Source organism: Phasianus colchicus, chromosome 11 (genome assembly GCF_987193195.1).
Source record: "Phasianus colchicus chromosome 11, bPhaCol1.hap1.1, whole genome shotgun sequence".
Taxonomy (NCBI): domain Eukaryota; kingdom Metazoa; phylum Chordata; class Aves; order Galliformes; family Phasianidae; genus Phasianus; species Phasianus colchicus.
This window is the reverse complement of record NC_143446.1, coordinates 10,974,698-11,000,124: the sequence shown is the minus strand read 5'-3', so window position 1 is coordinate 11,000,124 and position 25,427 is coordinate 10,974,698. Positions and strand designations below refer to the sequence as shown.

The 25,427-nt window shown below is 44.9% G+C and overlaps 1 long non-coding RNA gene across 1 annotated transcript; it reads right to left on the bottom strand.

The window, feature by feature from the left end:
- Window positions 1-5,626: 5,626 nt before the first annotated feature.
- On the bottom strand, window positions 5,627-24,916 carry LOC149916437 (uncharacterized). Its single transcript, XR_016469919.1, has 4 exons — window positions 24,593-24,916; window positions 16,272-16,472; window positions 11,402-11,534; window positions 5,627-5,781 (listed from the first exon to the last, which is right to left on the bottom strand). It is a non-coding gene; the product is annotated as an uncharacterized LOC149916437 (long non-coding RNA).
- Between the last annotated feature and the right edge of the window lie 511 nt (window positions 24,917-25,427).

Sequence of the window (25,427 nt, the reverse complement as noted above, 5' to 3'; positions counted from 1 at the left end):
GTTTTTTTTTTTGCTCAGCATGCAACTAGTATTTAATTAGATTTGAATTAAGTAGCAGCCATGGATGAGAAAATATACTTCATTCTCCAGCACTGGCTGCTTTATGCCACACTCCTCCCCAAACAGCTACCAGTAGTGCCATTTGGAGTTAAATTCAGTGCTGCTGCCCCTTCCACAGACTATTAAATGTACTAAACTGAAGCTGATGTGAGGAACTGGAGATTTGGTAGGATCAAGTCCAGGATGCAAGGTGCTGACTTTTCATGAGGTGTTTAAATGCCTAACCTGGAATGTGATGTCTGCACCAGCTTTGGTAGGGACCTGATTTGCTTTGGACCAGAACAGGGTCACCTATGGGGGTGGTGTTTATCTTTGAGTACCCTGTGAAGCCAAGAAAAATAGGAGTGGATGTGGTTTGGGGCAGGAAGGCTCTCCCTGGACCAAAGGGGGCAACAGCATGTAAAAGAGATGTGATTCTTCTCCCTGTGCTCAGCCACACACCACTGGGTCTCATCATCAGTGCTCAGTTCTCTCTAAACATAAATGCAGAAAACCTTTGGGCTGCTGCCATAACACTTCTCAGCAAAACCTACCTTAGTCTGCTCTGTTATTTGTACAACTTTTTGACGAAGAACTGCCTTCCCCAAGACCTCCCTGCTGCCTTTCTGTGCATTAACTGCAGCTAGATTATCCCAGCCTAGGCTGAAAGGAAAAGCTCAGTTTTGAAGGCAGCAGGTGCAATAGAGGTAGAAAGCAGAATTGATGACTTTATGGGGAGAACTACAATCATACCCCATGCTGTCACAAGAAAGCCATGCTCCAGCTAACAGAGGAAAGAATCACACTTTCCTTCTACAAGCCAATAACTTAAATTGATCTAATGTGGGAAGTCATCCTTGCTAATCCTAATTTTATAGGGTTTAATGGCCATCGCTTAGCTGTGATCACACTTCACCCAGCGTGTGAAAGAGACACAGCCCCAGTTAGGGTAGATGCAAAGGCAAGTGAGAGATTATCTGCTTTACAGCTGTAGAAAATGAGGCAAAAAAGGAAGGCAATAGACCCATCCTGATTGAGAAAGGCAGCTCAGCAGCACATCACCAACTGCACAAATGGATCCTGGGCAATTAGAGATCTCTGTTCTGTTCTGGTTTTAAGGATTGCTCTCCCTGTAATCTGTCTTTTAGGATCTAAATGGCCTGTGACAAAAGGCTTCTGATTAAGCACTTCTTTTGCTTTGTTACACTTCAGAGTGAAACTGGTGCTCCTGAAAATAAAGTAACTGAATAAAGATGAGACGGAGAGCTGTCTGATTGCAAACTCCTCATGCGGGAGGTTCTTCAGCATCAGGTCCACAATGGTTCTGTCAACTTCAGCATTCCACAAACCACTCTGAACACGTCCTCTCTCACTGTTCTCCACTCAATACCTGAGTACTGGGACTCATAAAACCCTGCCTGTGTTGTGTATCCATGGAAGCCTCAAGAGCTCATCCTGCTCAGACAGGTTCCAATGGGGAGTGAGAAGCATCAGAGCAAAACAGGGCATAAAGATTTCCTCCCTTTTGTCTGCTTAAACTATGGTTTCTGCTTACAGACCGTCCCTCAGGATAGCAGTATTCACCCAGAGAGAGCCTGGATTTAACTCCTTTTTTAAACACACAGTCTATGGTACATAAAGCATCACTGCGCACCAGGAATGCTGGTGGGGTGTGGCAAAAGTCTTTGCTTAACACTTCACATATATAAACTTACTGCCTTTCAAGAGTCTCAGAGTCACAGAGTCTAAATTAAAGATATCATCCATTGTTTTCATAAAACAAGGACTGTCAGGGCAAATTATTGCTTCAAATTTATTGGGATTCCATCCACAATTCATTCTGGTTTAAATGTAATGTTCTACTCAATCAGAAACAAAACATTTTGAGAAGCTTATTATTCCCCTCTAAAGGATCTGAATGTATTTCTAAACTTAGGTCATTCTTTTTTCTACGTTAAGGGAAACTCTTCAGGTATCTTAGAGTTGAACCCATTCATCAACGTGCACAAAGCTGTAAAATTATTTGGCTGATCCATTCCTGCAATTCAACAGAAAATACTTACAGTGAAACCCTCGATTACTACTATGAAAGGGGAATAAGTTTCACATTAAATTTCTCTTTCCAGTGGGATTTTACAAAACTTAGAATAGTCCAAAAAAATTATTTTTCTTTAAAAATTATCCAAGAGTTAGCCTTACAAGACTGTGGTGGCTGCAGGGGGAGCAGACAAATTAAACTGACTCAAATCAACACCAACAAATACAACAACGTTGTCTATGCTTGGGGTGAGGGAAGATATAATCAAACAACACAGTGCACAGGGAAACCATCATCTCTCCCTTTTAGCGAGCCAGGTGCTCGCTGTTACATCAGTAAAGACATGCTTTCCAGCCATTAGATCTTGTACACTCCACAGCCATTTAGCCATACAGCAAACATACAACTTTAGCTTATGTCTCTGCTTTTTGCTTTCTCCTAGGATAGATGAGATGCTGCATTACACAAACGTAGGACAACTAAGCGGCATCTCTGCCGAACAATGTGGATGAGGCTCACCAGGATGAAAGGCTGAATTTCTGAGCAATGATCAGCGCCTTCATGGGATAGTGGGGAGAAGATCTCTTTCTTCAGAGATGGCTGTTAAAGCATCCCGGGTCTGGACTACTTGTTTGTTCCAGTCAGCACCTGAATTCATAGAATCATAGAATCATTAAGGTTGGAGAAGACCTCTAAGGTCATCCAGTCCAACCATACACTGACTATGAATATTTCCTACTAAACCATGCCCTTACATACCACATCTCCACATTTCTTGAACAGCTCCAGGAATGGTAACTCCCCCACCTTCCTGAGCAGCCTGTGTCAGTGCCTGGACCATGATATCAGAAGTGTCCCAGTGAGCCAAGACCCCATACCTGTAAACCTGATGTATCAGATCCTGTTCTTCTTTGCTATCTGAAATAGATTTTCTGATAAGTTCAGGGAAATCACTTCACCCCATTAATTCACAAATAGCAGCCAAAAGCTGAGGAATATGTGAAATACCCACATGGTTTAAAAGGAGACAGACTGCAGACAGAAATGGGAGACAGCTACGTTTCTTCTTTTGGGGGACAGATTCTTTTGATTTAAATGAGGGAGATGAACAGAGCATTGGAGAACATGTAGGTTCACTGACTGACTTAGCTTCTTTTCCATCACTCCTTCAACAAGCAGTAAAAGATAGCCACAAATTGACTAGGAAGGAAGCTAATTAAATAAAACAGCACGCTTGATTGATAAAGTGAAAATCTCAACAGCTCTTCCATAAGGTGCACATGGACTTGGTGTACCACCAGAAAAAAGTATTTCCAAAGCTTGTCATCCAGAAAGGCCTGGTAGATAGAAGAGGAAAGAGAAGCAGGAATGATGAATCCAAATTGAGCCTGCAGAGCCACATCTCAACAGCTGCTCTCTTTAAGATGTCCAAGTCCCTCTTGCCCTGGGAAGCCACACCTTGAACCTACAGCCACCATGGCAGCCCTGGGCTGGGGATTCAAAGCCCTCTGATCCCAGCTCCACTGCAGGAAACCCCTGGGAAAGGCTGACTCCTCACTCCTTGCAATGCACAAATACCTTCTATCACATGTCTTTGGAGAAACCAAATTATTGGCAAAGCAAATTGCTTTTTGGATTGCTTTTTGTCCAATTGTGAGAGCTTCATTTTAGGAGCTATCAGGGGTGAAAACCTGACGTTGCAGAGGCTACTCTGGGGGATCAATATATTGAGAAACCAATACTCTGAGGCAAGAGAGCAGGACAGCCACTGCTTTTCACCAGTTTTTCTGCTGGAGCAGTGGGAAAAGACCTATTTTATACCTACATAATAATAATAATAATAATAATAATAGGAGAATGAAAAATAAATAAATAAAGCCTTCTTGATAAATGCATTATTAACTGTAGTGGGAGCAATTACAGGAAGAATGGGAAGTGACAGCTGCAGGCCCTAGATAGCCAAGGCATAAAAGGGGAGTTTTAGACAAATGCCCTTCAGATAATGGGTTTGCTTCTTGTATAGTTTGGGGGAGGGATGAGACCAATACGGGAGGCATTAACAGGCTGTGCCATACATAGGGAACAGAGATGCTGCTGTACCAACTCTCTGCAGGCATAGTTTAGCTTTTTTTTTTTTCCCCTCAGTGCATCTGACTTCATATTTGTTTAAAGCAATGTGGCTTTCCCTGCCCTCACCCTCTGTGCAGGGAGCTCTTCCCACAGTGACAGGAGAGGCCCTGGGATTTGCTGCTTTATAAGCTTGTCCATTTTCAGGACTGGGATCTCAGATAATAAGATTGTGGGGAGACCTCTGGGAATGGGGTCGCAGCTTGTGAGAGCATCTGTGCTGCAGTGCAATGGAAACCTGATGAAACTAAGCCATCAGACACAATCCAGAGACTGCTGTCTGAAGGAAGAGGTCCCTCCCTCCATATATCTCTGGAAGGGTAAGGCATGGAGACAAAGCAGCTCAACAGGAATCATTATGCTCTACATTTTGCAGCAAGTATTCAAGCTGTGGTGGTTGGGAGCTCACTATAACCTCTTGCCTCACTGCTGCTCTCACTAAGTATGAACAAAATCACTACCAAATTTTTCTGCTGCTCAGCATTATCCATGGCCCTTAAGTCTGATATTCAGAGCCCCATTCTTTGCCCTTTTCCTACAAGGCTCACACCTTTTGTTGCTTTAACCCATGGCGCTTTCCCAGTCACACAATTATGAAAGCATTCAGCCATTTCAGGAGCAGGAGAAAGTGCATGTGATGGAAAGCGGAGGGAGAATAACTCCCCTGGATGGCTGTGTGCTCCATAATAACAACGTGAGAACCAGCTGCAATTTGCTGGGGATGATGACACCGAGGTCAGACAAGCTGTATTGTAATTTGCATCCAGGAAAATGTAACCAGGCATGACCAGGCAATGAAGGATCACTCTTCCAGTTATTATGAACAAAGAGCATGCAGTGGGAAATCATAGAGGCCTCTCTACAAGACCTCTCTGCCTTTAGCTTAGCTCCATCTCCGTCTAATTACATGGCCTTGTTTGCATTAGTTTTGTCTATGGCCTCTCCCATGTCCCTTCTCACTGAGTGTCATTCAGAGCTATTAGCACAGATTGCACAACCATCCTGGGGATTTCCCTAAGGCATACATAAACTTTCCTCACAAAATATGATCAGGCCAGCCTGAGGCAACACTCGGGAGGGAAGATTTCAGCCTAAATGGTTAGAATTTGGAAAAGTTGTAAGTGACAGAAAGTGGGGTCTAATAATAGGAAATGTTAGGCAGCCTTAATAGAAAGCACATTAAGAAGCTTGTGCTCCGCATATAATGTATCTTCTCCAAGTTAATTGCTCATCAGTTCAGTACATAAACAAAGACTGATGCTGTGACTGTGCAAGTGGCAGGGCTCATTCCCTGATGAGCTTTTTTTAGCTTAAAAAAAGAAGAAAAAAAAAAAAGGCTCACTCCAAACACCACGTCTGGGAGAACAGCTTCCTGCATACCAAGGTGGGACAGAAATACTGGCCTGTTAGTGCAGCGACCTGGGGTCGAGATGTGTCCAGGGGACTGGAGGCCAACTCAGCAGCGTCCACTTGCTTGTAGGAATGCACATAAGTCTAAAGCTGGAGGTCTGATGGGCTCTGAGGCAGGAGGAGTCAGCAGATGAGATGGGTATGTGTTGGAGAGTAATCCAGCAGGACTGCAAGGGAGTCATAGGAATTATAGGTGAGAGTAGGAATTGGATGTTTACCAGCCTTTGCAACCAGCCTCTTGGGTCTCCAAGTCTGCACCAAGCCCACAGATATTACATGGAACTAAAGGCTGAATTTACATGGCTAGCTAAGCATCATATTAGCTTCCCTTTCTGTCCCTGCTGGAACAGAGCTCATTAACGCTTGGCTTGGAAACGCTTTCTGAAGTAGCCTTAAGGGTTATCCATGAGAAATGCCCAAAATCTGGGATTCCCAATTGCATGACTGACTGATCTCACCTGGAACTGTATGGCAGAAGGCAGAGTGAAGTGTTGGTCTCAGGCAGCAAATAGGTCTAGACAGATCGCCAGGCTGCTTCTAAACAGCAGAGAATGGATGGCCATAGGTGAAGGTTTTCTGCTCTCGGGAGTTTGTAATCATCTCAGTGCTCAAGAAGGTAGCATAAGTTATCCCAAAGCAAAAGATATTCTAATTTGCCTTTGGCTCAGCCTGGAAAGTCTGTAATCAGTGCTGCTAATCTTTAATAAAAGGGGTTCACAGGAGCCTTTGTTTATAATGACATGGTGGGTGATAGCTCTTTCTTGTTATAATCCCCTCTCAGAAAACATTTGATGTGGAAAATGTCTCCCTTGACAGTTTGCTTAAATTTTCATTTGCCAAAACGCTGAATAAACTTCTTGTTTGTCTAATGGAACTAGAAGGAATAGTGACACTTTTATTGTTTGTTTACTTCCTCACTGGGGTACCAGCTAAATTGGAGATGTCATCACACAGCACTGAGAATCAAGCTTCTTAATTTAACTGATTGGTTTGCAAACAAGAGTCTCCAAAGCACCACTGCGCTACGTGGGCTTTGCAGTGACCGCAGATTGAAACACATCAGTGAGCTGCAGGCACGAGAAGCAATACAATGGGGAGGTAATCCCAGAAAAGCTGCTGCTTTTACAAGGTATTGCACAGAAGCAATATTCAAATGGCATCTGTAAAACCAGCAGAGAGAAAACAAAGAGCGCGATACATTTTTCTATAAATCCTATATAATTAGCAGCCGCTACTGTATTAGTGCTAGCACTGATGTTGAAAGAATAGAGTGAACAGATTTGTTCCTCGAATTCCCTCAATTTTCCCCTCTGTTTATGCCCTTACAACCAGAAGTAGCTTTACACCACCCCAAGCAAGGACAGAGCAGTGCTCAGGATGCAGGCGGCGGAGCAGTCCCCCCTGGACCGCTGAGATTTTCAGGCAGATCAAATGTTGAGCTTCAGGTAATTGGCAGAGATCCTTTAATGTCTGAGTTTAACACTCGCCTACTAGAAGAGAAGACAATTAGGCAATGAGATGTGGAAGAGTCTGAAGTGCCAGGTATAATAATTCAACCGCAGTAGGCTGTTCAGCAGAAAGCTGAAGGCTGAGAGCTGTCAATTACACCAGGGGTGAATTAATGCAACTAAATTCATGCACTGAAGCATCTTATTATTGCTATGATCACATTTTATTATGAAGCAGTTTGGGTGAGGTTATTTTTTTTAATTTATTTATCTATGTTAATTTTGTACAGAGACAAATAAGTTATGAGTTGGGAATTGTATTAATTTCACTGCTTGGAAATATTTTAATAGCTGATTAGGTCACTTGCTAGTTGTCATTTTTTTTCCCCTCTCTTTCTTCTGCTCATCATAAAATTAGTGTTTAGTGCTACAAGCACATAGGGTAGCAAAATGTGACCCCTCTTGGTTCCCGTCTCAACATTTACTAATCACCCCCTACGCTCAGTTTCCACACTACCATTTCCTTGCCTTCCCCACGTGTACTTCAGGGTCTGACTTCACCAGGGCCAACAGAAGATGATTTCACAGCTCAGAGGGAAACCTTCCAATCCACCCCAAGGCAAATAAACTGCACTGCGGAGAGCACCAGGAGGCTCAGCAGACAGAAATCAAGATCCAGGAAGACTGTATCTCAGCCACATCCAGCAAATAATGGCACATAAGGAGAGCACGACTGTGCTGCACCATCCCAGCCTTTGTAGACCCAGGTAGGCTGGAAGGAACCATACCATTAAGGAAAGTCATCTTCTGCTTCTACGTGATGGGATCTAACCTGGCTGAGAACTAACTGTTAGGTGGCCCATTCGTGTTGAGAATTGGTAGGGAGAAAGGAAAAAGGTGAGGTTGGGAGAGAAGGAGATAAATTCTGTCCTCTCCTGATACTATAGTTCCTATTTCATGGTTTAGTGGTATGGTGGTAATAGGTTGATGGTTGTATTAGATTATCTTTATGGTCTTTTCCAACTGTAATGATTCTATGATTCCATAAAAAACTATGTGAGGAATAAACAACAAAGGCCCAGCAGCCCTGAGATGATGCTGAGAGAGGATTTGCCCATCCTATTCAAAGAAGCAGAGATGTCTGTGTATTTGCCACTTTTACAACTTAGGCTGAAAGCCTCCTACAGTCTGGAGACATTAATTGGTTCTTCAGTTTGAGGGAACAGGGCTCTAAGATTTTCCTCCTCCCTCTGTATAGCACGAGTGATGTGAGGTCTGTGGTCCCATCCCTGCTAAGTACCCATCCGTGCAAGAGAACTTGGGGCTGGAGTCACAGGGTCATCACCCTGGGGGCTTGGGCACAGCCAAAGAGGGGAAGAACAGCAGGGATATTGTAGATAAAAGTCTTAGGTATGGCTCGCCCAAATCTGAACAAAAACACTCTGGATTTACACAGGATTTGGGTAAAGCTGTGTTGGGGACAGGCAGAAAGCTGGAAGAAGGGCTGTGAGCAGATGGAGGCGAGGAAGGAGGTGTAGAAGAGCATGAGGGATGAGCATTTATGTGCCCCAAAGCAGAGAAAAGGCCGCTGCCTCAGCCACAGAAATTTCTGCACAATCTCAACAACTCCAGCTGTTAACATCAGGAGCTCAGAAACTTGGAAGAATCCTACAGTAACATTTTTCTTTGGCTTAATTACCGAAATAGACAAATTGGAAATTGGCCCATCATGAAGATAAACAGCTATAAGGAAAAAAAAAAAAAAAAAAGGGAAAAAAAAAAAAAAAAAAAACCTGCAGTCGATAAAAGTGTTCCTTCTAAATTATAATTAACCACCCGCCGGCAGCTACCTGGTGGAGGTGAGAGGGGAGGCTGTGAGCAGCCCCTCTGCTCGGCCGGCAGCGCTTCCCGTGATGCTCCTCGTTACTGCACCTCCGGGGCACTTAATGCCCCATTCTGCTTTCAGTGCAATTATAAAAGACCACTTACATTCGCCACTCCCCCCCCCCTCCTTTGTCTCCCCACCCCAAGATCTCTAATAGTCTAAATTATCAGCAAATTGCCTATTTGATAAGGGCAAGCCATTTTGCATTGAGAGCTGAACTATTTCCCACTTCTGGGGGATAATATTAGGCAAATAACAAGCATCATTCTTTTGACATGTACAATTATTTGCCAAGTGTATGTTTGAATAGCCTGCTCCTTTGTGTGACAGGGTCCGTTCTCCATTAGCATATTTGACAGATGAATATGCTGGGTCCTTGTGGAAAACCTGGCAGTAACCATGGTGATTGGGAGACAATGTTTTGAGTGAGGGATGTATTATCATTTTCAACTGGAAGTAAAAAAAAGTGTATCGCTAACGAGCTGATCTGCAATCCTGGAGAAATACATTGTTCCCAGGTAATTAAGCCAATCTTGGAACTGGTTTTAAACTCACATAAATTAGAGGTGGAGGTCTACCTATTTTCTTGTTTCTCTCTTTCCTGATGGGGTTTTTCTCCATGATTTTTAATTAAAGTTCTCTAAGAAGGAACTGAAATGTGTTTTTTCTTTTGTGCTAATGAGTTATGGGAGCAAAGTTGATAACCTGGACGGACCTTATCTTTGGGTGCATTGGGAAGGGATGAGTGGCCAGCTTCGCTGAAGAGTCCCAGGACAGTCTCTCAACCACCACCTTTTAGGTTACCCTGGCTTTATTCTGAGCTTTCTTTTTGGAGTGGTAGAAGGAGATGCTGCCCTCACGTTACTCTAGAGAAGGCAGGCAGCACAGCAGTGGCTGTGGATGTGTGCTTCCCAGACTTTGCTGAATCAAAGCCTTTGTTGCCCAAGCTCAGTTGTCCCTCTGACAGAAAGGGGCTGCTGGAGAACCCCAATCATAGAATCACAGAGTCATTATGGTTGGAAAACACCTCTAAGTGTCAGCAGTCAGCCTATCTCCTCCATGCCCACTGTCCACATCCCTCAGTGTCACATCACCACATTTCTCAAACACCTCCAGAGATGGTGACTTTACCATCTCCCTGTGCAGCCTGTGCCAGTGCCTCACCACTCATCCAGAGAATAATTTTTTCCTAACATCCAATTTGAACCTCTCCTGGCACAACTTGAGGCCATCACCTCTCATCCTCTCACTGTTACCTGGGAGCAGAGCCTGCCCCCACCCCCCCTCACCACAACCTCCTTTCAGGCTGTTGTAGAGAGCAGTAAATCTCCTCTGAGCCCCCAGACTGAACATCCCAATTCCCTCAGCCAGTCCCCATAAGGCTTGTGCTCCAGACCCTTCACAGTTCTGTTGCCCTTCTCTGAACACACTCCAGGGCCCCACTTTCTTCCTTGTAGTGAGGGACCCAAAACTGAACACAGTTGGCTGCTCCCTGAGCACCACCCACTTAGGGCTGCCAGGTGCATCTAAAGAGACAGCTCTGAATGCAGCACCAAATCTATCACAGACATCCTTATGCCTCCATTTGATTAGCGAGGCTGCTCACATGCTTCTTCCCCTTGGGAAAGACAGACTAAATAACCTCTGCATAGTAATGCTTTGCCTCGAATCTTGCCCATTAAAATCTATACAGAACAGGTGAAAAGCATCTCCATTTTGTCCTGGTGGTTATTTTGCATCAGCTTTGCCTGAGTATAGATGGACACAATACCTAGGCAGGAAGGGACAGGGCCAGGACCAGCTTTTTCCTCATGTTGTGTTGTAATAGAACCAAGCAATCTGTTTTAAATCCCTGTCCAGTCCTGCTCCAGATCCCCCAAATCCCTGTAACAGGTAACCTCACTTTACTGGAAAAAAAAAGGCAGATTATAGAAACAAAGTTACTGTTAGTGGTTTGAGTAGGAACAGATTTTCCACAGTACTTCATTAGCAGGAACGTCCCTGCCATTTCGGACTCAAATTTGCCCTCATTTTCCACACCTGGTACTTTCTCACTTTTACTATTGTAAAATATAGACGTGGAAAAAGCTGAGTCAGGCACCTGAGGTCAGAAAAGGAGATTTGCACCGACGTAATGAATCCTGCTGTCTCCCAGGGCTTCCTTTTCTCACCCTTTCCTGATTCCTGCTTCTTTTTCAAGCAAGAGCTTGTTTTTTTTCCTCCACCCCCACCCTCTGTCCCAACACTTCTCCCTGCTTTGGACGTTGGCAGGTTGAGAGCTACAATTAGAGACAGTGTTTATGGTGCCGGCCATATGGCTTGCAATGCAAAACAGCAGCTGCATGGGAATCTCAAAAGCAGCCCTCCCCAAGGTCAGCGTGCACAAGGGAGCATGTGCCCTCCCAGGTGGGACAAGCAGGCTTCTCATCACTCCATATTTGATCATGCACGTACCCATCAAGTGCCTCCAATGCACACTAATGTAGGAGCAGCTGCACAGCGCTGATTGCATCCCATACACAACCACGTCACTGAGCAGCAGGAACAGAGGGGTGTCAGGGCTGCTTCTCTTCTGGACTGCAGGTTCCTGAAAACAAGGTGAGAAAAAGGCTGAGGTCACCCAAGAGCAAACGGTGCCTTAAATGCAGCATTGGCATGGAGGTTTTTCCTCCATGAGAAGATCTTTTAGAGGGATGTTGGCTTTGAAGGGCAGGGAGCCTGAGTGTGGAGATCAAGCAAAAAGAGCATTTTGCTTACATGAATCAGGCTGATTTCTGCCCATTCTGCTTCTGTGGTGACTCCCCTTCCCATCCCAAAGGCAGATATATATGGCAACAGAGCCAGCACTGTGGCTGTGATCACAAGCTCAAGGCAAGAAATCCCACTGCTGCAATCACAAATGCATTACACTCATATTTAAAGGGCAGAAATCCTAGATTGGGTGGATTTTTCCTTGATGTTTAAATCATCCATCTTCTGTAGAAATAGCCATGTAAGTAGCAACCTGTGTGCATTCTGCACCCAGCTGTTTTCAGGAAAGCACCAAGGGACCAGGCTGGGATTTCCTCTGGCTCTCATGACATTAGCAGATACACTTTTAAAGATGTCACATTCATAAAAGAGCAAGAATGTGACCTGACTGAAGCAGGATTTCCCAGGCTGTTTATCACCCTCCAATAAATGAATGAGAGCATTTGATGCTTACGGGCTGTAACCAGAGCAGAAGGGCACTCTCTGGGATTGTGCCAAATGCCCTGCTCTTCCTGGAGAGCAGCAAAGTGCACATCCCAGAGACTGACACACAGGCTAGCAAGCATTTAATTCTCACCCCAAAACCATCAGGCAACATCTTATCTGCCTATATTAGGGATTGCCCCTTTCATCTAGGTCTGTATGTGGTGGGGTGGGAGAGGCTTTCCCTCTAAGCAGTCAACTTTCAAAGCATCCAGGGTGAACAACAATAGGATGAGAGGGAATGGTCTCAAATTATGCCAGGGGCTGTTCAGGTTGGATATTAGGAACAATTCCTTCTCAGAAAGAGTGGTGAGGCACTGGCACAGGCTGCCCAGGGAGTGGTGGAGTCAAGAACTGTGGAGACGTGGCACGGAGGGGCATGGTTATGGGCACGGTGGGGTTGGGGTTGGACTAGATGATCTTAGTGATATTTTCCAACCTTCATGATTCTCTGATTCTTTGATTCTATGATTCATAGTACCTTTTTCAGTCTCCATGCACCCACAAAGAGTAACAGAAATGGATAGAAGATATGCACAATGTCTCAATATATTATGTTAAAAGTTTTACCGGTATGTCTTCTGAAGACTAAAATAGGTGAAAAGAGCCTGAAGCTGTACAAATTAAAGAAATAGAAATGCTAGGTGAGAGGAAGGAAGAAAGTAATATTCTACATTACCTGGTGACATCCCAGTGCCCAGTTACACACATGGAAAAAAAAAAAAAAATCAGATTCTGGGTGATGGTTAAGAATAAAGAGAAAGGTGGATGAGGTGATGTGGCTGGAGTCTTTTCTGGGATCAGACATTCCCTCCCGTGTAGACAGAATGCTTAAGCAGTGGACATCTTCCTGTGAGTCTTTAACAGCACCTAATTTAGGTTTTACACTATGTATTGCCATGTACGTAGCTGCAGAGAGCTATTGAAACCTTCTTAATGAGGTACTCGGGCTCCTTATATAGTCCGTGAAGAGAGCCGGTGACTGACAAACAGCTGAGAAAGCCTGGGAGCTATCAGAGCTGCTCTGCAGAAAACACAGAGCACAGCATAGCACGAACTTTTTCCCTTCAGGCAGGAAATAATTGCCTGCCTTCCCAAACCAGGGCACCTCTGTGTCTGTGTGTCACTGAATAGAGAAGTTCTGGACTAAGCAAAACAGAAAATAGGAATTAGCCACCTTCAGGGTTTGTCACCACAGGATGGAGCTTTCTGGTTGGCTCATTGTGGTGCAAACACGCCTCACACTTTGTCTGGTTGCACAACATGGGATAGTTAACTATTTCCAGAGAGATCCAAAGTGAGTGCTGATATTAGAGGTAGACCTACAGACACATTAAAATGTAACAAAGTGTCTTAATCACCTTTTACAGGATGAATTTATCACAGGGAACCCTATAAAATGAAAGAGCAATTCTGTGACAACCCTTACCTCAGATAGGGAGAGATTATTTGCTGCTAATGAATGACCGATTCATTGCTATCTCATCCCCATGAATGAAATATGTGGAGATGCAGAGTGAGGGCCCTGTGCTGCACAAAAGGCATTTTGCAATCAGCTCACGGCACCTATCTAAACAGCCTGGGAACTCAGTTACACGCTGCTCTAACACCCAGAGGCCGGTGTGCCTGACTTGAAATCCCCTGCTAACCTGGGGCTCAGCAGCTTCCCAGCCCCTCCAGACTCGGCAGCCTCCATCAGCAGGATTTTCCTTCACAGAGCCTGAGGGGAGAGCATGATGAGTTCTGCAGTTTCCTTAATGAAGCCAAGACATCTCACCCTAAGTGATATCTTCCCCTGTATAATTAAATATTTGGCAGTGGCTGACTATCTGGGGCAAGCACTGCAGGTACACAGTGCTGCTGGGCTGCTGAGGTCCCAGCAGAGCTCTGGGAAGGGAACACCTGCAACACTGCTGTCCCCATGCAGGTGTATCCTTGCCAGCCAATGCAAAGCACTTCCCATCTCCTTAAGACTTTGTATTGTGCCCCACACAAGTATAGGTATCCCTGATCAGCTCCAGTGACCAGAGGATCAGTGATACACGCTCCTCTACGTCCAGGGGAGTGAGTGTAAATAACTGGCTTTCAAGCCTACATCCACCAAACATTTCATAGTCTCTCCTTTCCATTTTATGCATGCCTTTTCTGTGTGCTCTTCTACCCCTCTGGCCATAGACTTAAACTAGTGTTTTCTAATGCATCATCTCTCTGCTCCTTGCCTGCCCCAGTCCTGGTCAAAGCAAAGGTGAGCTGTTCTTTGCAAGGCTAAAATCTGTTGCACGAAGCAGCAAGGGCAGGACACACTCTCAAAGGGTTAGTGTTTTAGGACTGTTCCAAAGGGCATTTCAGGAAGCCTCAAAGCACAACTGGAAAGATCTAGGTCCTTGCTCTATCACTGATTCACTGCAGCAGCATGGATTAATAAATCATTTCACCTCTTTCTGCCCCCATAAAAAAAAAGAATTGATGATGTCTTTCCTTTGTCAGGCACCATGAGATCTCAGGATAAACACACGCAGAATTGCATTAATTCTTCTGTGGGGCTCTTGTTACTAGGCCATTCATATCGTCAAGCACCTTTGAAGTAAACATCACCAGAAAATAGAAAAAGAGAGCTCCTAACATCCAGGGATCAGATAGTCCCAGCAGACAGTTGGACTAGACAATCTTAGTGATCTTTTCCAACCTTAATGATTCTGTGATTCTATGACTGCAAACACACAGCATTATATATACACAGCATTATATATTTGCAGCTCTGCCATCATCAGAAGTTGATGGCATAGTACGGCCTTCCTGCCAGCAGACACTGACTAAGCTCTGCATTTTCCTTGAGGGTCTCATAATGGCTTGGAAACTAGGAAGAATTTCTTCTCAGAAAGAGAGGTGGGGCACTGATACAGGCTGCCCAGAAAGGTGGTGGAGCCACCATCCCTAGAAGTGCTCAAGAGCCATGGAGATGTGGCACTGGGGGATGTGGCTGAGTGAGCAATACTGATGGTAGGTGGGCAACTGGACTAGGTGATCTTAAAGATCTTTTCCAATCTTAATGATTCTATGACACTACATCTTGTCCTCTTCCAAAATACGGACGAAGTAGGAAACTGTTTGTTAGGCTGTGCGCAATGCACCTACTGGAAGATTGTACAAACACAGCATCTTCTTGTCCTTGAAGAGCCTATAAATAAATGGGCTCTTACCTTGACGGCAGGCTGCAGCGTTAGTCAACACTCAAGCAGTTAATTTGTAAATTTGTACACAATAGAATTCAAGACACTTGAAAAAGCAGCAGAATGTACCTTTTTTGAGTGCGAGTGGATTTAGTGCTTGAGCAAACTGCCGGACTAATAGGCCAGGAGACCAAGGGTTCTATTCATCCAGGAGACACAGCTCAGGCAGCTGTGGTGTTTGAGCTCCTTCCTTCATCACCCCAGCAATGCTCCCAGACCCTGCCAGGAAGGATGGAAGGACATGGGCTTCCCTCTCTGTCCAGCAGCTGGTTCTATTGGAGGTGTTTGAGACCAGGTTGGAAGGGACCCTGGGCAACCTGATTTAGTGCCTTATTTAGTGGTTGGTGACCCTGTCCACACCAGGGGAGTTGAACTAAAATAATCTTTGAGGTCCTTTCCAAATCCAGGCATTCTATGATTCTGTGATAATTATCCATTCCTGGGACATGGCTTTTTCATCTGGCCTTGCAACCTGAGAAATGACAAAACCAGATCTCCTCCCACCCAGCGTCCCTACCTCCTTCCTTCAGCTTGGCATCTGAGTCAGAACGGAAAAAATTACATTCTGCCTTGCGTAGTTCTGGGTACTCAGCACACTTGAAAAATAGGTCCAAGGCAGTGCATGGGAGCTGGATGTCAGAACACAACATTTCTCTGCCAGTCGCTTGGTTTTTATGCATAATGGTTATAATCATTCTTTTTCCTAGCTCCTGTTAACCTTATAGTTGAATGACAATTTAATCTTCATCAACTGCCTTCACTCTACCATTTCAGCTATTTTTATTATCTATTGTCTTGCCACTTTGCATTATTTAATTTTGGAAAGTATTTTGGAAAGTAGTTTGTCCAACGCAACATACCTTGTCATCCTGCTGAGTATTGCACTGCTGTGACTTCTGGCAGTCCTGCTGCACAGGAAGGCAAGGGAGAAGCAAAAAGAGGACTTTGCTTTGTCACCCAGACTGGTCTTGTGTGGTGAGCTGTCATCTCTTGACTTATCCTTGCTGCATTGGATCCTATGTTGTTACTGAGGACCAAGGACTGGATCTGCACAGATGCCTCTGAAGGAAGAATTAAAAAGCATCACACACTTAGTGAGGCTAAATGAGTATTCAAATTGGCTAATAAAAAAGTAATGAGGAATGCCTGCAGCCCTAAGCCACCTAAAGAAAATCAACAAATGCCAGCTACAATGCAAACACTTTCCATGGTAGGCAGTGGGGATTTCAAAACAAGGCAGGGAGGGCTTGCGGGGACAACAGAGGAAAGCGACAGCAGCTGCTGGAGGAAGTGCAAGGGAAAATCATGGGGGAATTTTTCACTGAAGGCAAAGACAGAGCTGCTCTGGGGAGCTCCCAGCCTAAACAAGGCACAGAGCCAGCCTGCTGCCCCAACCTCCCTGGGGCAGTTGGACTTAGATGATCTTAAAGGTCTTTTCCAAACTTAACGATTCTATAATTCTATGAAAACCTCACCCGAGTTCAAGCAATCTCTCCAAAACATCCTCAGGCTGGGTTCAGGTTCAAAAAAATCAGAGAATCATAGAATGGTTTGAGTTGGAAAGGACCCTTAAAGGCCATCTGATCCAACTCCCCTGCAATGAACAGGGACATCCACAGCTCCATCAGATGCTCAGAGCCCATCCAGCCTGACCTCAGGTGTCTCCAGGGACGGGGCACCACCACCTCTTTCTGGGCAGCCTGTGCAGTGCCTCACCACACATACTGTAAAAACCTTCCTGATATCCAGTCCAAATCTCTCTTTTAGCTTGAAACCATTTTCCCATGTCCTATCACAACAGACCCTGTTGAAGAGCCTGTCCCCTTTTTTCTCATAGCTCCCCTTTAGATATCAAAAGGCTGCTCACAGGTTTCCAGTGCCTTCTCTTCTCTAGGCTGAACAACCCCAACTCTCTCAGACTGTCCTCACAGGGGAGGTACTGCATCCCTTGGATTATTTGTGTGGCCCTCCTGTGGACACACTCCAGCAGGTCCATGTCTCTCCTGTAGTGAGGACTCCACATCTGGACGCAGTACTCCAGGTGAGGTCTCACAGCACAGTGTGTTCTTGCAAGAGTAGGTTCTTTCAAACCATCTGTGGTTTCATGAAGTATAGGGACGTGTTGCTCCCACTGTAGTCTGCAGTCCCAGAGCATGACCCATGGGATAGTTCTGAGGGACTCATCCCCTAGAGATCAGGGGATTTAGACCACACAAGACTCCCTTCCAGGGAGCCCCCCACCTTTCAGACACCCCTTCTGGTGCATCCCATCACCTTCCACAAATGATGATAGCTTAAACTCCACATCTGATGCTGAGCTAGATAAAGCTGGTGACACATGTGCTGCTCAAGGGAACGCACCACAGCGTGCAGCACTGGAATAGGCTGCTGAGCCTCAGTCATCCCAGTGGAATGAGGGAGCAGGAAGGTAACAGCAGAGAGGTGTCTCTCAGGAGTGTGTGAAGAGAACTCTATTAGAGATTGTGAAATGCTGAGGTACCCTGGAGACCATATAAGTATCTATGACAAGACAGCAAGAATAATTAGCTCGACAGCTGTGGGTACCGATCATGAGCATTTTTAACAGTATCCTATCATGTTTTGGTCTATTACTACAGTCTGATGAGGTGTGATGCCATTTTTCCTGCTGATGTCCTCCCTTCCAGGGAGCATTGAGGTGCACATACACTTCAGCAGGTATCGTGAAGGTCTGTGGCATATTCTGTCCCTCATTTAAAACTCAAGCACCTTTTAAAAATGAGAAGCCAAAGAATTTGAGTCTAACAGACCAGTGGGAATAAAGACTGACTCTGTGGGGGCCCCGGTGTTAGAGTGTAAATGAGCTCAGAAGAGGCCAAGCAAGCTTTAAAATGCATAGTTAAGTGGGTAAAGAGATTTCCTGGCCTTACAGGCTCAAAATGTCTCCCTCAGCAGGTTCTCTCCTGTTATTTATCTCCTCTGCACAAGAAGAGTGACTTAGCAGAGAGGCCAAACTTCAGCGTGTGAAGGAATGAGGGTAGAAAAGATGAACAACGTGTCACCCTTGGAGTGCCCTGTGTTCAAACTGGGGTGAAAGCTTCCAATGTGGTGCTCACATTGTCCCAACCACTCCTGCAATGACCCCCAAAACGATACCTTCCTCCTCATGAGAAACTGCATGGGCCGGTAAAGAAGAGACAAGCAACATTGACTTTTGTGCTGCAAGTAGGAATGAAAGAAAAGGAGTATGAAATAAGAAAATCCTGGAGAAGAGCCAAGGGAATGTGTTTTCCAGAAACATGTAATCTGTAATTGTGCTAATTCTGATGTATTTGTGTCTCCAATTTTTTGTTTTCCTGTTGTCTGTATAACTCTTGATTGGAACATTCGATGTTGCTTTTGTGAGTTCCTAAATCCAATCCTCTCTGATGATGTATATGAATGTGCATCTGATGGATGTTTTCCAGCACCTTTTTGTTGCCTCAATTAAGGGATAATGAACAAGAATTGTTCCTATTTGTAAAACATCTCCTGCTATTTTCTGCTTCCAAATTGGTTGGACAATGTGTCTTAATTAAACACAAAGTCTTGCAACATCATTCAGAGGAGAGAGACCAAGACTGGAAAGGAAGGAAGAAAAGGAGGAGAAAAGAAGAGGTGAGGGACTTTTGTGCTTTGAGTGACTTTATCCTAGAGAGAAACTGGGTTTGTTGTAGTAATGGTCACACCTTGCAGTTGTCTGAGTCTGATACTGGGGGAATGGATAAGGACGTCAGAGCAATCTCCACTCAGAACCACAACTCCATAGAATGCCAAAATGAGTGCCACAGGGAATAAGAAATGAGATGCAGTGCCTTTCATTTTCACTCACCAGACAAAACACCATTCGTCTCCCAAGGTGCAAAGGGAAACAACCATCAAATGATACGTGCTAGGTCTTACGTAACGTAAGCTTACAGACTGCATGTAACAAAAGTAAATAAAATAAATAGAATAAAATAAAGTGACTAAAAGAAAGAAGATGAAGCAAAGCAAGATAAATAAATAAAATAAAGTAAAATAAAATAAAATGACACTGTGCTATGTATGTCTCAGCAGAGACATGTAGGAGAGATAAAGTTACAAGGTTTTACTAACCTCATCATTTCAGGCTGATATTCACCCGGGTGGGGGTGAAGCTCTCTTTGCACTGCCTCTGCAGTGAGCATGTCATACCATCTCTCACCAACACAGTTCATATGATTTTTAAATCAAATTCTCTAGATCCACAGAAAAGCATATATGGTGCAATGTCATGTTTTAGCCCAGTTAAAGCCATTATATTATCATTACTCTGTCTGTGAAAGAGCAGCTCTACCCTGATCTTCAGCCTCTATGACCTTCCCCATCACCCACCAAATACACCTGCATTATCCTCTCTGGTTAAACCCCAAGGCATGCTTTTGGCTCCTGCAGCTCTGAGCCCAGTTCTGTGGAGCCAGATACTGGATCCACCCCATATGCCACCTCCAACAAATGGCCACATGTGACATTTGAGGGTAGGATGAAGTTCTGCACCGGGATGCAGTTGCCTACTGGTCAGATTTCATCTCCAGCTCTTTTTGCAGCCTCAGTCAAACTTCCTCATCCATAGAGGACCGCAGGAAACCCTCACCATGCCCATAGAGCTGATAAATGGAATCACATATTCAGAACTGAACACACAATGCTAGCTGAGGAGGGAGGCAATAGGAGTCCTTGGAGCCTGTGTTACACATGCAAATACCATCTGTAAGAGGCAGCTCTGTCTCCTTTAACACTGCTTGTAATCCTGATGTCATCCTCTTCACTCACACGATGTTTATTTTGTCACTGTGTGTCAGCACAAGAGCAAAACCATGTGGGGCAGGAGGATCGTGCACGAGTCCTGAAGCCAAGTCTTCCTCCCCTCAGAATACACACGTTTAAATATAGAAACAGGGAGGCATGACAGAAAGATGAGGGAATTGCATCTGGTCTTTGTCATCTCCATGTAACTCCATAGTGGCATCTGCAAGCCAAGAGCGGCTCCAGCTGAAATAACAGCCCAACCCTTCCTGTCTGCTGTGATATCCTGGGCAAGCCCGTGCCCTGAGCACGGCTGTTTCTTCTGATTTGTTCCATGGATGCTGGGAGCTGAATTTGGATCTGTGCAGCAAATATGTTTCATTAGTTCCAGCATATCTAATCCATCTGTAGCTGAGAATTTAGGAGAGGTTAAATTCCATGACTTAGTGTGGATAAAAGAAGGGATGTTAACCCATCTGGATCCTTACACATCTTTGGGCTCACAAAATAGAAAGCAGCGACGTAAGCATCTCCCATTGCTCTGACTCAAAGCCCCGATCTGCAAGCACCTTGCCAGATAAGAGAGAGAAGCTGCATTTCCATGGTCCCCTCAAACCCCATATCCTCTGAAGCTGCCAGTGAAAGGATAGGCTACTTTGTTCTCTCTCTTGATACCATGTAAAATGTGCTTAGGCACTCCAGAGATGGAGGCTCCTGTAACAAGGAGATAAGCTCGAGGTACTGGCAGCTCTGGTGATAGGGATGGGGATGTCTGAGTGCTGGGCACAATGCTGAGGCTCTCAGGAAGACATCAAATGGGCTGATAAGAATATCCCCTTCCCAAGCAGAGCAGAGACCCGGTGGCTAGACCTGTATCTTTCCCCCACATGGGCTCCCTCCTCTCCTTTGTGATAAAAACCCTTGTGCATAGACCAAGTGAAATAAAAGAAGCCAAACATCCCCAGGCTGCTCCTTCCCCAGGAGGGGACTGTGCCAGCTTGGTGCTGCTTTCCCTCATCTCCCCCTTTCCTTCTCCTGTCCCCATTCCTTGTGACTGGCTTCAAGAATCAGCAAAGCGAGAGACGTCCTACGCAGGAGCTGCTCCCTGCATAGGAGGTGCCATAGGGTTCACTCTTCTGTCTACTGCAACTTGAAAAAAATATTCTGCTAGCCACTCAATAATTAATGCTTCTGAGCAGTGATTCAGCATGTCAGAAAGAGAATTTTGCACTCTTATTGTAGTCTTTTGTAATTGAATCTTATGCTGTTATATTAGTGTGGCCCCAGATGAGTATGCAATAGCTGAGGGGGGAAAAAAGAAAGGTAAGATAAAGGAATTACAATAGAGCCAGGCTAATGTGAGAACAAGGCAATGTCTTCTGTGCCTCAAGGTGTTAAGTTAATCTCTGATAAGTTATTAACTTATTAATGGGCTGAGAAGGGATGAACTACTTTTCATCCAAAGTCCCAAGTGCTCCTCATCTGCTTCCACGTACTCCTCCTTGTCAACCAATTCTCCTTCAGTGCTGCTTTCCCGCTGCTCTGCCTCCATGTATCATGTCAGCCAAAATGAACTCTGTGCAGAAAAGCTCCTGCATGGAGCCATAAGATCGTGCTCAGAGCCTGGAACATGGGGACTGCAGGAAAGATTTGGGGGCAGAAGTCATAGAATCATTAAGGTTAGAAAAGACCTCTAAGATCATGCAGTCCAACCATCTACCAATGTCACCCAGTAAACCATGTCCCTAAGTATCACATCTATGTGTTTCTTGAACACGACAGCACAAAACCTAATGAAGAATCCTCAAAAGGTTATTATTAATCTATCCTATATCTCAAGTTGTTAACTAATCAGTGATGTGGAAAAATACAGAGAGATCAAACAAAAGGACTCAGGGTCATACATGTGCATCCCAGCTCTCATACAGAACATTATCTGGGACCATGACATTTGTTCTCAGGGAATCTTTCCATACTGGAGGACATACAGCACATTATCTGGGACCATGACATTTGCCATCGGTTCTGAAGTTTTCTTCTTCATAGTTCTTACTGATTCCAGTTTCTCAAGGGAAAAAAAAAAAAAAAAAAAAAAAAAAAAAGAGCAGGAGTTTAAAACTGATTAAATGCAACAAAATTCTTCTGCTGAGGCAGAAGGCAACTGTGATGGGAAAGTGAGGTTCATCATTGTGCCTGCCCCTTGGATGCTGTTGTTCCTGGAGACCTCTTGGGAGTTGAAGCCTGGCCCCTGGTGCCTTGGTGAATCAAGGTCTGGTTGCAGCTCTCTCTCAGATTTTATTGCTTCTCATGGTTGAATTCCCTTCGCCCCTGAAGCATCTCACTCATCTTCTCTCAAAGTGAAGGGGACTGCTGTGCTGGAAGAGCTTTCTGTCATCAAGACCAGTGCAGAGCCTCAGAGCACCAATCTAAAAACCCAACTCACTTAAGTGCCTTCTTCCAGGTCTCTTCTCTCAACCATGTAAAGAAGACAAATGAGGCTGGTGAACACAAGGTGTAAAGCTCCCTTCTGAGAGTGGTTCAACAAGGGACTGACTGAGGGTTTCTAATGTGATATTCCTGTGACGTAGGCAGAACTAGGTTTTAATGGTGCTGGGGAATGACTGGATGTTTCCTTGCCTCAGAGGAACAGAGTAAGGTGGATCAGCACATCAACATAGCATCTTCCAAACTCCTTATTGAACCAGAGCCTCCCTGCAGTGCCCTGCCAGAGCATGACACTGTTTCTCCGCTGTTAAAAGCAAACTGTGCTTTCAGTCTTCCCTTCCCAGCTCAGGCTCTAGTGCTGAGATTGCATGAAACAATAAATAAGATAAAGTGCATTATAATCTGCAGGAGATGGCGAACCTGATAACTCTTCCATGCACAAAAGTGACCTTTAGGCCAGAGGAAGGCATGGCCCATCACAAACCTTAGCACAAGGCAGGAGAGGGAAGGAAAACAACCCTCAGTCAACTCTGGAAAAACACCCAGGGGTCTTTTTTGAGTCAGCTGAGGCTTCAGCCCAAATCTCTCCGTTTGCTCAGAGACAGGTTGGCATCTCTGTCTGTGCTGCTGCTGCTGCACAGGGTAAGGAGCTCATTGGAGCATGAAAGAGATTGTGATAAAGATACACTGACTGCCATTCTCCTTCCACTAGAAACAGGCTCAGATTTCATATCTGGATGACATCTCAAACACCAGCACTGGAGAAAGGGGGAGGGAGGGAGCTGCTCTTTCTTTGCCCTTCCTGTTTTTGATATTGTGATTATTATTTGCAATTATTTATCATTAGGGTGGCTTTTCAGGTATATAAATAGATGCAGAAGCATTTCCCTTCCCTGCTACAGAGCATGTACCTCTTTCATGCTTCACCCAAGCTGCTTGAATTGTTCGGGAGATAAAAGCTTTTGTTAAAGATTCCCCTGCATTCCCACTTCGTGAGCTATTCCCATGCCAGTTCTGCTTTCCAGCAATATCAGCTGTGCATATAAATTCTCAGGCTCATCTGGATGAATCCTCTTCTGCCAGACGGCTGTTTGAAAGCATTCCCTGAGACCACGTGCCGTTTGCTCTGCAAGGCTGTCTGGCGCCAATGTTCCCTGGGAAGCTGCTGCCCTGCCAGGATGTGATGTACTTATCACCATGATGGGGAAGGGGTAAAACACCTTCCATCTCTGGGGCATGCCAGCGGTGAGCAGGCTCTTCTAGCCTTTGCCAGGTGACAGCATTTTCAAGATGGTCTTCTGTCAGCTAAAGTCCATAATTCATGCCAGCCTCATAGGATGGTACCATAGTAACTGTTACCCAAATTATTTTCTGTGTCATGAAGCAATCAGGAAAGCAAAACTGGGTCTTGCAGGCATCCAGCTAGCAAGAAGTAATGACCTACAGAAAACTAGGTCAAAATCTGCTCTCTGTCCCACACGCATTGTGAAGCCTTTGATGTGTTGCATCACTGGGTCTCACTTCTCCCTCTGTAAATGTGGGGATAAAGCAGCACTGTCCCATCACACAAAGGTGTGTGCGTTTAAAAACCCCAGTGATCAAGTCCTCACATCCTCCAGCTTCAAAAACCACCACAAACTTCTGAGAAACAGTTTTATACCACCAAGGCAGTACAAGCGTTACCAGGGGTTGAGAAAGGGAAGATCTGATCAGTGGTTTCCTGCCCCATATAGCAGCTCTAGGGAAGAGCAAGAAGGACACTATCCATTCTACAACCCTGATCCAAGTTGTCATTCCCATTCATGTTTATGAAGTGTCAAGATCTGTAAGCATTTTCACAAAGACTTAGTGCTTGGCCAAATTCACAGGAATCAAAAAAAAAATTGTCAAGACCTCATGATTATGACCGCAGCACAAATACAGAGAAGTAATTCCAAACCACAGCCAATACCTCACTGTCAGATGGAGATAATCATCCAAGCAGACTTCCAAGTGGTGAGCTGCAGTGACGAATGGAGGCAGGCCTCCTCACGGACACGGGAACGCAGGCATGCTCTGTGTTTTCCACACAAAACCATAAATCATCCATGGCACTACAACGGCTTCAGAACAAAGAAAGGTTCCCAATGAACCTGCGCAGGGATCTCCTTTAAATGCATGAAGTAGTTAGTGCTCAGTTAACTGACACAGTCACACCGACTCCATGTGATGAGTTCTAATGCATGAGGGATACCAACCAGAGCATGATTTACCATTTTCCTCAACTCAGAGGCTCATGCCCTCCTCCAAAAATAGAAATGGAAGTTACTGCACTTGTGTTACTTCCTATGTCCCTTAACCCGCACTTCCAGAGCCCTTAATCTCCCCAGAATTATTGCCCTCTGATGCAGCGTTATCCCATGTTGACTCGTTGTCATATTCATGACAGCATTACTGTCTCTGGAGGAAAAGGGCTCCTGGCAGTACTGCTTTGAGAGACCCTTTATTATATTGACGTCAACAGAGATTGCCTCTTTGATAAATGAGCATGTAACTATGAATAAATACAGGAATATATTTTATATGTATTGTATATCTGCAGTGGTAGAGGTTTGTGCAGGCATGTGCTTTTAATATTCATGTAGGACACAAGGCAGTAGTAACTGGCAACTGTAGGTTGCTGTATTTATACTGTAATGACAACTGGAAGACTTCAGACATCCATCTAGACAAAAAGTTCCCACTGCATTCATTCTTTGCAACATCTGGGAGATACCCATCCTACACTCTGACTGGGGGGGATCATG